Source organism: Tupaia chinensis, unplaced genomic scaffold (assembly GCF_000334495.1).
Source record: "Tupaia chinensis unplaced genomic scaffold, TupChi_1.0 Scaffold000704_1, whole genome shotgun sequence".
Taxonomy (NCBI): domain Eukaryota; kingdom Metazoa; phylum Chordata; class Mammalia; order Scandentia; family Tupaiidae; genus Tupaia; species Tupaia belangeri.
In genome coordinates this window covers 1,186,530-1,200,129 of record NW_006160227.1, presented here as the reverse complement: position 1 = coordinate 1,200,129, position 13,600 = coordinate 1,186,530, and the positions used below count along the sequence as shown (strand labels likewise).

General features: G+C 43.6%; 1 protein-coding gene across 4 annotated transcripts in view; it reads right to left on the bottom strand.

Annotated features, from left to right (window-relative positions):
* Positions 1–13,600, bottom strand: part of PPARG (peroxisome proliferator activated receptor gamma) — a 198,225-nt gene that overhangs the window by 154,312 nt on the left and 30,313 nt on the right. For all 4 annotated transcript variants that reach the window (XM_006160643.3, XM_006160645.3, XM_006160642.3 and 1 more), the window contains exon 2: positions 10,239–10,315. The gene's annotated coding sequence lies outside the window, so the exon portion shown is untranslated. The remainder of the gene's footprint in view (positions 1–10,238; positions 10,316–13,600) is intronic.

Below are 13,600 nucleotides of genomic sequence, written 5' to 3'. Positions count from 1 at the left end.
CACTCCCTTCCCCTCGAGGGATCTGGGGCACGCACGCACACATGCCCAGTATGAGTTTAAGCCACCGGGTCCGGGACTCAAACTGCGGTCGACGACATGGGAGTCCAGCGACATAGCCATTACACTAACTGCTGATCCCTGTTGCTATAAATCTTGAAATGACTGAAAACACATTTTGGCCGTCAAAGTTATCCATGTCAGTAGGGTTAAAAGACGAAAACCACTCGCTGCTCAGTTTTAGTTTGTAATAAGAAAGCAGAGATTAAGGAATAAGGATGCACATTGACTTAAAGCAATAGATATTTACAAATTTAGGGCACACCTCTAACCACGTAGTGACAAAAAACGATGACTGCGTGCTAACAACCAACCAATCTGAGCTGCACAACCGAACACCTGTGTCCTCACCCTGAAGCAGCTTCTATCGGAATCCCACCCCACTGAAGGACAACCGAGGGCTGGCTGTACTGCAGTGGTTACATTCTGTGCACGGAGAGCCGGACCCTGAAATGCCAACTGCGGTGCGAACCCCAGCCTAAAAACACACTGAGCGCATGTGGGTGTGTGCCCCAAATTCTGGGGCCAGAGGAGCATATGGAACTTCACTGCAGCGGGACCTTACCCTGCTGGGGGGTGGTTTCTCTCTGGTCAGTGCTCACTGGCAATAAAACCAAGACACAACAAAAATACTGTTAAAAAAATATTAGAGAGTACCAATGATTATTAGTAGAAGTTACTTTACCTCTCTCTTTTTTTCTTTTTTTTTTTTTCTTTTTTTTTAGGTTTTTGCCATAAGACAAGTGTGCTGGTTAGAGAGAGACAGAGAGACAGAGAGAGGGAAAGTGAGAAACCAACCCCTGGGGGAGATGGACAATCCCTTCTCCATTTTCTGCTCAGGATTTGGGGCATGCATGCACACGTCAAAAATGATTTTCAGACTACCGGGTCTGGGGCTCAAATCATGTTCAACCGTACTGGGAGTCCAGCACCTTAACCACCATGCCATCAGCTGTCCCCCAACCTCTCTTTATTTTGATTTCTTTTTTTTTAAATTTTGAAAAGATAAGAAATAAAGGCAATAATTATAATAATAAAGATACATGATGCTGTAACAATGTTCTAAGCCCTTTTCATACTGGATCATCTTGGTCTTCCCAATAAACACCTCCTCCTTCACAGATAAGAAAACTGAAGCCTAGAATTTTTAAGAGATGACCAATGGACAGAAAACGAAAGTATATAATCCAGTGCCCTGGCTCCCAGAGCACTGAATTTCTCTGGAATGACCTGGCAAAGATTCTTTGCGCGCGGAGAGCTGGACCCTGAAATGCCCTCTGGCAACAGTGAATGAGTGAATGAGTGAATGGTGACTGCTGTCTGCAAGCCCAAGGCCCACTTCTCTGATGCGTGTGCAGTCGGGTATACCAACACGGGCCTCTTCCATCACACGCTTTTCATAGTGGTGCACACCACGCGCCCAAGATCCCGAGAGGAGAATGGAGGAGAAGGGATTGCAGCGTGGCCATCCCCCTGGGGGGTGATTTCTCGCTTTCTATCTCTCTGTCTCTCTCTGTCTTCTGTCTTTCTGGTGAGTGCACGCGCCCTATAGCAAAAACCTCTAAAAAAAAAAAAAAGGCCAAATTAATTCCCACAAGAAAGGAACCTGATGCTTTTCTTGAACAATATTAGAAAGATACTTTGTGTCTTTCTGAACAGAGATCTTAGAAAGATACTGAATCAATGCCGAGAGTCTTTGAACCCGTATCACAGACAAGCATTTAAGCAAATACTCATGTATTTATTTCTTATTGCTTGGTAATATGTTACTGTGGGATCCTGAACTGATGGAAATAGATGCAGAAATCCCTACGTGTTTCCACCAGTGGCTCATGCTACATATTGGACCCGGCACCAACGTATGTGGCTGTAAATCTTTTTTTTTTTTTGGAGAGGTTTTTGATATAAGGCGCGTGTACTCGCCAGAAAGACAGAGAGAGAGAGAGAGAGACAGAGAGACAGAAAGCGAGAAATCACCCCCCCGGGGGGATGGCCACACCGCAATCCCTTCTCCTCGAGGGATCTTGGGCACGCACGCACACATGCCCAGTATGAGTTTAAGCCACCGGGTCCGGGACTCAAACTGCGGTCGACGACATGGGAGTCCAGCGACATAGCCATTACACTAACTGCTGATCCCTGTTGCTATAAATCTTGAAATGACTGAAAACACATTTTGGCCGTCAAAGTTATCCATGTCAGTAGGGTTAAAAGACGAAAACCACTCGCTGCTCAGTTTTAGTTTGTAATAAGAAAGCAGAGATTAAGGAATAAGGATGCACATTGACTTAAAGCAATAGATATTTACAAATTTAGGGCACACCTCTAACCACGTAGTGACAAAAAACGATGACTGCGTGCTAACAACCAACCAATCTGAGCTGCACAACCGAACACCTGTGTCCTCACCCTGAAGCAGCTTCTATCGGAATCCCACCCCACTGAAGGACAACCGAGGGCTGGCTGTACTGCAGTGGTTACATTCTGTGCACGGAGAGCCGGACCCTGAAATGCCAACTGCGGTGCGAACCCCAGCCTAAAAACACACTGAGCGCATGTGGGTGTGTGCCCCAAATTCTGGGGCCAGAGGAGCATATGGAACTTCACTGCAGCGGGACCTTACCCTGCTGGGGGGTGGTTTCTCTCTGGTCAGTGCTCACTGGCAATAAAACCAAGACACAACAAAAATACTGTTAAAAAAATATTAGAGAGTACCAATGATTATTAGTAGAAGTTACTTTACCTCTCTCTTTTTTTCTTTTTTTTTTTTTCTTTTTTTTTAGGTTTTTGCCATAAGACAAGTGTGCTGGTTAGAGAGAGACAGAGAGACAGAGAGAGGGAAAGTGAGAAACCAACCCCTGGGGGAGATGGACAATCCCTTCTCCATTTTCTGCTCAGGATTTGGGGCATGCATGCACACGTCAAAAATGATTTTCAGACTACCGGGTCTGGGGCTCAAATCATGTTCAACCGTACTGGGAGTCCAGCACCTTAACCACCATGCCATCAGCTGTCCCCCAACCTCTCTTTATTTTGATTTCTTTTTTTTTAAATTTTGAAAAGATAAGAAATAAAGGCAATAATTATAATAATAAAGATACATGATGCTGTAACAATGTTCTAAGCCCTTTTCATACTGGATCATCTTGGTCTTCCCAATAAACACCTCCTCCTTCACAGATAAGAAAACTGAAGCCTAGAATTTTTAAGAGATGACCAATGGACAGAAAACGAAAGTATATAATCCAGTGCCCTGGCTCCCAGAGCACTGAATTTCTCTGGAATGACCTGGCAAAGATTCTTCCAAGTATAACCGAAGGTCAGTGCTAGTAAAAAACTGAGTATTAAACAACTCTGTAAGAATAAGCAAAATCATTTTCATTGTATGCACGTACAAGATTTCCTGAGTAATACATTTTTCTATTTCCAGTGAAAGTAAAAAACAAAACAAAACAAAACAAACCCCAAGATTTTGTGGTTTATTAGTCATGCTAAATTTCTCTGGATATTCATTACAGATTTCTAAAAAAAAAAAAAAAAAAAAAAAAAAAAAAAAAATGAGGCCCTGTCTTTTGTATTTATACTTCAGTGGTTACTTCTGTATACAAAAGAGCTTCAATTTTACAACACTATCTGGAAGGAGTTCAATAACGCATTGTTAATATCTACTCCTACGGAATGATTGTAAAGCTCCCTGGGAATTTAGATTTGCACAAGTTATTAGGATGTGACCTTTCCCTTAGATTGCTTATTTTAGGATCGACTTAACGTGGTATTTCCCCAGTGGGAGCTGCTGTACTTCCTTAGCAGATAAGAAAAACAGCGATCGCCAATTAGAGGGAGTCAACTCGGGGAAACATATAGTTCTGCGAAGCAGATGCAACCGAACTCTGCAAAGATCACCCTGCGTATTCCTTGTGTTTGAGAGGAAAGTCATGCGCCTTGCTAACAAAAGGAAACAAGATGGTATTTCCCTGAAATTTATACCTAATTGTTTCTTGTCCCAGCTACCAAGTCTTATGACTGTTAAAGATTATTAAAGATGTTGACGTCACTAAATTTCCTATGTCCTGTTCTACTGGGAGTATAAAAGGTTAAAAATATCAAACTTTTCATCATTTAAATGATTTCAGATCACAGGATCTGGACCGAAGAACAAGGAGTTCATGAGCTGAAAGAAAAAAAACAAGTATCCCTAAACTAGAATAACATGAAAGAGGTCATAGTTGCTTCATTTTTTAATTAAAAAATTTTTTTTTCTTTTTGCTGGGTGAAGTCATAGCAGCTTCCGATGATTGAGCTGTTACTATAAAATACTAGGGTAGAATTTATATACATTCGTAAGATATAAGTTATTAACAGTGGACGAAGGACCTAGCATGCTATAACTGTTACCAAGGAGAGCTCATTCCTGACATCTTGTTTTTTGTTTGTTTGTTTTTAGAGATTTTTGCTATAGGGTATGTGCACTTGCTGGAGAGACAGAGAGACAGAGAGGAAGAAATCACCTCCTGGGGGGGATGGCCACACCGCAGTCCCTTCCCCTCCAGTCTCCTCTTAGGATGTAGGGCACATAAACACGTGCACCAGGCGTGAGTTTGAAGCCATTAGGTCTGGGACTCAAACCGCTGTTGGCCACGTGGGAGTCCAGCTCTTCAACCACTACGCCACCTGCTGGCCCCACAACTGATGTCTTTTTAAAAGGCAAAGAGAACTAGGGAAGGAGAGATCATGAAGATACATAACTCCTAAATATTAATAGAAAGTAAAATAAAAAGAAAAAAGGATTTCACCCATTGCCTTTTTTTCTATTCATGTGAATATATTTTTAAAAAGATAGTAGGCAATTTTTATTCCATCCTTTTCTTTCTTTCTTTTCCCTCTTTTCCTCTCTTCCTTCCTTTTTTCAATAGCCAGAGGATGTGTGTGGTGGAGAAAGAGAGCGCGCAAGTACGCTTGATAAGATGTGGTCACATCATCATCCTTTTTCTTCCATTTCCCCTTCCCATCAGTATTTTGAGTACACAAACTCAGGCTTGTATGGTTTTTTTTTTTTTTCTGTAGGATGCATGCGCTCACCAGAAAGAGAGACAGAGAGACAGTAAGCGAGAAATCACCCCCTAGGGGGGATGGCCACACCACAATCCCTTCTCCTTCATTCTCCTCTAGGGATCTTGGACATGCATTCACATGCGGCCGATGTGAATTTAAGCCACCGGGTCCGGGACTCGAACCACGGTCGACTACATGGGAGTCTAGCAACATAGCCATTACACTAACTGCTGGTCCTGGCTTGTATGTTTTTCAAGCCACGGGACTGAGATTGGAACCTTGGTCGGCCACACAGAATCTGGCTTCCAGTTTAGAGGGCTTAATGATATGTTGTAATTGTATAATTTTTTATCTTCAATTTTTCTCTTATTACATCTTTATTCTAAACGTTTCCCCTCAAATATTCAAACCACAAATTTAAAATACTTAATATTAAATACATATTTTTTAAAAGCTGTGCAGTAGGGGCTGACGCACCTCTGGCTTCAGACCTTGGGCACTCTTTCTTTCAATAAACTTCCCTTTATCTCTTGGGGAAAAAATGGATTTATATCCATCTAGATGAAAACCCTACTTGGTCAAATTTACATTTCAAAAGCAGCCAAGCAACTCTCAAACTTAAAGGCCTTAAGGGGCCTAGGTCATGCACTACAGTTCCTTTAAATTTGACATGGCCTCAGGAAATAACCAGCTACTTCCCTGCCATTAAAAAGGTGTGTTTTTTTCCCCCCTCCCAACTAAGATATTCTTTTTTTTTTTTTTTAAAGAGTTTTTTTTTGGCTGCAGGGCGCATGCGCTTGCCAGAAAGACAGAGACAGAGAGACAAAAAGCAAAAAATCCCCCCCAGGGGTGATGGCCAAGCCGCAATCCCTTCTCCATTCTCCTCTCAGGATCTTGGGCACACATGCACATGCGCCCAGCATGAGCTTAAGCCACCAGGTCCCGGACTCGAACTGTGGTCGACTACATGGGAGTCCAGCGACATAGCCAACTGCTGGTCACACCTAAGCCATTCTGATCCCCACAGAGTTGATGGGGTTCTTTACTGTCACCCTCCCTCCACCATCACCCAAGAAAAGCTGTAAGTAAATCGATGTTTTTGTATGTTTTGGTCACTTGCAATAAATGACCAAAATGAATAATGCAGGGCCGGCAGGTGGCATGGTGGTTAAAGGTGCTGGCTTCCCAAATGGCCAACCATGGTTTGAGACCCGGACCTGGTGGCTTGCTTTCTCCCTTTCCCTTCTCTCTGTTCAAATGAAAATAATAGTAATAATAATAATAATAACAAATGGAATTAAATAAATAGTTTATTTTTAAAAAAAGAAAAAAAAATGAATCAGGCAACACTAACGTAATTGCTCAAACACTTTAACCTCCACATTCCTCTCCTGGCAGTTTATCTGAAGAAAAAAATAATTTTAATTAAGTGAAATATATGCATGAAGAATAAATGGTAATTGTGTGTGTGTGTGTGTGTGTGCACCTGCGCGTGCATAGGTGCAAGCATTTTTTTAAAGGCAAGGTCTAGACCAGTTGGGGGTGTGGTGATTAAGGAGTCCACTGGCCAATTGTGTGATTCAAGTCCTGAACCCAGTCTCTTTAAAAACACTCTGGGTGCAAGTGCGTGCATGCCCAAAATCCTGAAAGGAGGGAGAAATGGAGGAGAAGGGGTGTGGGGGTGTGGCCTGACTCCCCGATGTGGAGGGGGGGCTTTCTCACTTTCCCTCTCTTTCTCTGTGTCTCTTTCCAGCAAGTACACATGCCCTCTGGCAGTGAAAAAAAAAGAAAAAAGAAAAAAAGCAGGTTGTCACTCTACCGCGCTCCTCAGGAGCCTCCGGAGCGGTTGGACTACAGGCGTGCACCATCACGCCCAGCTTGCAGGATGGCCAGGGGTCACACCCTGAGCTCCTGTGTGGCCTCCCTGCCGAGCAGTACCTCCCAGGGAGCACTGCTGTGGCTGGGCAGTGATTGCATAATGATCCGAAACCAGGAACCACCTCAAAACCGGCTTGGTAGATTATGACAGCACTAGGGCCAGCTATTATGTCGCTGTATGACAAACCTAGAAGCCAGGCAGAGACAAGGGGCCATGCCTCTGTCTAACAGCTGAAGAAGCTGGGTGCGAAATCCCGCAGATCCTGGAAGTGTCAGGAAGGAGGAAAGGTGTCCCCGTGAACAAGAAAGGACAGAAAAGACAGACAGAAGGACAGGAGTTGTGTTATTAAGGGTGATCTTTTCGTTTGAAAAACAGCTTCACGGTCGGGCCGGCTCTGGAGTGCAGTGGTTAATGGAGCTGGATGCCACAGAGCTGACCCTGGTCTGAATCTCAGCCTCAGAGGCTTGAAAAACATGCGGGGAGCATGTCTGTGCACGCATACCTCGAACCCGGAAGGGAAGGAGGAATGGAGGAAAAAGGATTACGGTGCGACCATGGTCCATTGGGGGCGTTTTTTCTCTCTCTCTGGTGAGCACACGTGTCCTCTGGCAATTTTTAACATATGTGTATATAATGCAAATTACCAGAGAGCACGTGTGCTCACCAGAGAGAGTACATGTACATAATACATAGATGTGTGTGTGCATATTTATATATACACACGCATATATATGTATACATGCGTGTATATATATATATATATATATATATACACACACACACACATCTATAAATATTTGGACAGTTTTTCAGTAACAAAAATATCTTTTTAAGAAATTAATGCAGGAGCCGGTAGGTGGCTTGGTGGTTAAGGTGCTGAACTCCCACATGGCCAACCACGGTTTTAGTTCTAGACCTGGCGGCTTGCTTTCTCACTTTCCCCTCTCTCTCTGTGTCTCTCTCTGATCGAATTTTAAAAAAGAATCATAATACATAAAATTAAATCATTTCGAAAGAGAAATGCATACAAAACAAACCAAACCCCGTAGACCACATTTAAAGAAAAATAAATCTGTCCCTAACGTGATTGCTAAATGTCCCCACTCTCCCGTCCCTGGAGTTTCAGAGCAAGCGTTGTTGGTGTCTCCATCTCGAAGCCCTGAGCGCGTGCACGGCAGTACCTGCCAGACGGAGGGTTTATTTACAGACAGCACGACTGAACCTTACATGTGAACACATACAGAAGACGATAAAGATCGTGGTGTCCTGTGAGCCATTACGGACCACGGTCCGACCCACCCAGTGCACCTATAATGGAATTCCTTGGCCGTAAAACCATCGGGACCGAACGAGTTCAGCTATCTTTCATCTAAGGCTTTTTTCTCCCTTCCCATCCGTTACCATAGTTCTTATGGGGTTTCTCCTCTTTTTATAGATTCATTTGTCCTAGTTACAGATTAACCCCACAAGCAACTCTCCTCGCCATTGCAACTCTACCGTTTCCTGTGTGCCAGTTTTTTTTTTTTTTGAACTTCACAATTTATGGTATAGGGGCCGTTTAAACTGCCAGGTGGTCAACGATGCCCATGGAATCACCTCCACGTTAAAAAAGACTGGTGTGAGGGACCAGCAGTTAGCGTAATGACTATGTTGCTGGACTCCCACGTAGTTGACCGCGGTTCGAGTCCCGGACACGGTGGCTTAAACTCACGCCGGGCACGTGTACGTGCGTGCCCAAGATCCCAAGAGGAGAACAGAGGAGAAGGGATTGCGGCGTGGCCATCCCCCCTGGGGGGTGATTTCCTGCTTTCTGTCTCTCTCTGTCTCTGTCTGGGGAGCGCACGCGCCCTATAGCAAAAATCTCTCTCTCTCTCAAAAAAAAAGACCAATGTGAAGTGTCTTCGCGTTGGGCAAATTCAATTTACAAGCCACGTGATGAAGCGTGATTAAATGTATAAAATTTAAAAAATAATAATAAAAAGAGGGGGTGGGTGTTCCTAAGGACTGATGTCTCCAGGCAGAGATTCTCCTTCTAGCTGGGATCCCTGGCGAAGAAGTAGAAAGGAACTGCTGAAGACTTTTGTGATTTCTTCCATACTTTGAAACGATGGTGGATAACATATGTAATGTGAAATTGACCATGCGCTCTATAGCAAAAACCTCTCCAAACAAAAAGAAATATATGCATATATACAGCCTCTGTATACATACCTCCCTATTAATTTCTGTATCAATTCTGACAATTCGTTTGTTAATGCCATGGACTGCATTTATCTTCTGATTTTAGGAAAATAATCCACCTTATTTTTTAAATTTTTTGAGGTTTTTGTTATAGGGCACGTGTGCTTGCCAGAGAGACAGAAAGCAGGGGCGATGGCCACGCCGCAATCCCTTCTCCTCCATTCTCCTCTCGGGATCTTGAGCATGCACACACACGCGCCCAGCGTGAGTTTAAGCCACCGGGTCCGGGACTTGAACCGTGGTCAACTACATGGGAGTTTAGCGACATAGCCATTATGCTAGCTGCTGGTCCCCTCACCTTATGATTTTTGATGATTTACTGAAAACAATAGTCCTGAAACTAATACGGAAGACTTTGAAGGGACTCATGTGTCCTTTCCCTTCCCAAACACATCTGGAGTCCAAGATCCACAGGACTCTAAGATCAGGCCCCAGAAATACACATTCTCTATGGTGCACTTGCCAGAACTTTGCCTGGAGCCCCTGAAATCACACCCCAATCTACACAGTCCCAGAAAGGAAGCAGTTCTGAGGCAGGGTGCTAGCCAGCACTCCGCGGGGTGCCCTCCCAGAGTGGTGCTTATCTGCCGAATATGAAGCTAATTGTGCCTTTGTGACCAGAGATAATGCTGATAATCGCCAACCACCGGCAAGCTATCTTCATTTTTTATCTCACTTGAAGTATAAGAGCCTACACTAATGTACTTGTCATTATGACTTGGGTAGAAAAACCAGAGGACTGTGAACGATTTGTGAAGAGACTCACTGGTAAGGATTTGAGGTAGTTCTCAAACTTCTAGGCCATTTTCCTATCTTTTGTCTTGTCTTAGACAAATATGTTACCACGCATTCCAACCGACGGCTAAATTATATAGCAAAAAGTATTGTGACCCCCCAAACAGAAGCTTTCGAAGAAATGTGACAACAAAGTATTATGAAGAATCTGCATTTCCTTAAAGAGGATACCGTTCACGACAAAGTGGACAGGAGAAATTCGGAGTCTGCCTACCGTGAAGGGGTGACTGTTGTTGGAGAACACGGTCTTCTCGGTGTCTAGCTGTGGTTTCAAGTTGGCTTCTCTCGAATCTGAAGAGAAGAAAGAAACAAGATGTTCAAGACACACACACACATTCAAAACCCGGAGACACCTTAAGCTCCCCAAATGTGCACGCGCGCACACACACACACACACAGCCCCCAAATGTGCACGCGCACGCACACACACACACACACACACACAGCTTCTCTCCTGCTTTCATTCTGAATGTCTGCTTTGCCTAAACTGTAACACTGTATATCCCCTAGAAGGAGGTTGACAGACCCTCAGACCATTCCAACAGGCCTGGAGAAAGTTGGTAAGTTGACTTTCTAACAGAGACGAATATTCGTTTCCTTCACCCGCTCTCCTAGTTTGAGTCACGGCCCCTTATCTTACTCATCTTTTCTGTCAACTGAAGAATGATGCCTACTTTATTGTGCAGACGTAAGAAAAAACTAGATCCGAAAAGGATTAACCACCTCGAAAGACAGATGCCTGATAAAAGTTACACATTGCAAAGGTGACAGGCATTGAAATGGTGCCTCCACCCAGATGGCACATGGGTGTTAGCCTGAGGTCAAAGTGCAGCCGGCTGCCACAGCCATGCGGATATGATAGAGGCCGCCCCCACGAAGTGGATTTTTCAGAGGAAGACCAGAAAACAGATTATCTAAGCACCGAGTGATTCATATCCTCGTCTCTTATGAAGGGCTCGGGGATTCTAGAATAACTGTACATTCCCTAAAAGACAAAGCAGCACCCGGTGCCAAACGCCTTATCATCAGGCCCTGCATAGGCCTAACCTCCCGACCCCACACTCTGCACCATCTCACAGACACAAAACGTGATGTTCCTTCTTCTTTACTTTTGCACCTTTCGACGGAGCTTGACAAAAAAACCACTTCTATTACTTGAGGCATAGCGACGAAGTGATAGCTTGGGAAAATAATATGTTTTCCTCTTTGGTTATCTCGAATAATGAAAGCGTGTAAAAACAGTCCAGGCGTTTTGCTTGCCTGTTTGTTTCTCTGACATTGTTTGGAAATGGGAAAAAAAAACAAACCTCTTTCGACTCATTCTCAATCATAAAACGACAGTTTTGTTCTCAGAATGGGACGTGTTCTGCTCTAGAAAGAGAGAGCTCACGGGCCAGCATTTTACGCCTGGGTGTTTCCTATTTTCGAGCTGTGACTGCTGACACGCCTCACAGCCATTTACATAAACACTCGAATTTGTTAGTCAAAACCGAAAAGCACATTCATGCCCGAACTGTTCATTATTGTAACATGGAGACCACAAGGGAAACAACTTTGTAAGACATCACTGCTTGAACTTCTTTACATTTAAGGAAACTACAAAAAAAAAAAAGGGGGGGGGAGGGAAGGGATTTAACCATGTGAAACGAAAAGGAGGGATGATAAGCAAATGAAAACATGCACACAAAATCTCTTTCTGAAACATTAAATACTGTTCATTCCTGGTTAAGATTAAGCCACGCTAGCTTTCTTTAATACTCGTCTGAATTTTCCGTTGAAATACACATGAACTCATTAAGAAGTAGACAGGAAGATGCCCCCCCCGGGTGGCATAGGGAGTGGCAAACTGATCTTCAGGACTGGAAGCCACATGGCTGGTCCAGGGTTTGGATACCCAGGTTGGCTTGGAGCCTGCACACAGGCCAAGATTCTGAGGGGTTGAGGACTGGAAAGGGGATTACAGTGCCATGAGACCCAGCTGAGGATGCCCCCCCTCTCACACTCTCTCTCTCTCTTTCTCTCTCACTCAAGCATGTAAACATGCTCTATATCATAAAATAAAGCAAACTTTCAAAGAAAAGTAGATAGTCAGAAAGGAAAGATTTCTGGAAACTGCTGTTTGCACCTCGTAGCCCCAAGAGTGGATCAAACAGAAAACGAGACAGGCCCCTACAACTTTCAGATGTAGACGGAGTTCTGTAACCTTTCTCAAACTCCTTCTCGCTATTAAGATCAGTACACCTTGGGGGCAGCATAGTAGTTACGTCGCTGAACCCCCACAAGGCTGGCTGCGGTTCAAGTCCCAGACCTGGTGACTTGAAAAATCACACCGGGTACGCATGCACCCAAGATCCTGGGAGGAGAATGGAGGAGAAGGGATTGCAGCGAAGCCATTCCTCCTGGGGAATGATTTCTCCCTTTCCCTCAGACTGTGTCTCTCCCTCCCTCTCTCTCTCTCTCTCTCTCTGCCCTAAGGCAAAAACCTCTAGAAAAACGAACAAACAAAAATCAGTACACCTTTTCTGTATCTGTTCAGAATCGCACTGTATTTTAGAAGGTTTAGCATCCAGTTGTAAAATATAGCAGGCCAGAGTCAACATCCATGCCAGGGGTGCTTTATATCAAAGATTATGGTCCTGGTCAGTTAAATACAGATCGATCAGTATTGACTAGACGATAAATTCTTCTACCCATTCCTATAAGCTCACGAACTGGTCTACGAAGATATCAGTTGCCTCACACATCAACAGAACTCACATTCGATAAGGGACCGTTCATATTGACGTATCTAATTATTTTATATTTGTGGTAGGACTTTTTTTTTTTTTTTTTGGACAGAATCTAAGTTGATAATACAGGCCAGGCCAAGGATGATTTACTCAGATTAGTGTGTCTGAAGTGGAGAAAGTGGTAAAAATCGGACTTAAGGAATAGAAAAATTAGCCATGGAAGTAAAACTCGAAAAACTGATCAAAGAATTATTTCCCTCAAGAGCTCTGGGCCTAGATAATTTTATAGGTGAATTCTTTCAAACTTGTAAGGAAAGATCACTTTCTTGCTAGATAAGCTCTTTTTACATAGAAATACAGTGACCAATTAGTTATTCAAAAGTAGCAAAGTATTGCCACTAAAACCTGATAAAGAAACAGAAAAATATCATTCCCATGCATTAATATTAGTTTAAAATTATAAAGTGCTAATTAAAGGATTTAATAGTATACTAAAGAAATAAGCCACCATAATTAAAACTGGATTTAGCTCAGAAAGGCAAAAGAGATTTAATAGTAGAAATCTATTAAAACAACATAGCACCAGGCCAAATTTTAAAACACATCATATGATTTTCTCAAAAAATGCAGGGACCAGCAGTTAGCGTAATGGTTATGTCACTGGACTCCCATGTAGTTGACCACGGTTCGAGTCCTGGAGCTGGTGGCTTAAAACTCACCCGGGGTGCATGTGCGTGTGTGCCCAAGATCCCGAGAGGAGAATGGAGGAGAAGGGATTGCGGCATAGCCATCCTCTCTGGGGGGTGATTTCTCGCTTTCTGTCTCTATGTCTCTCTCTGTCTGTCTG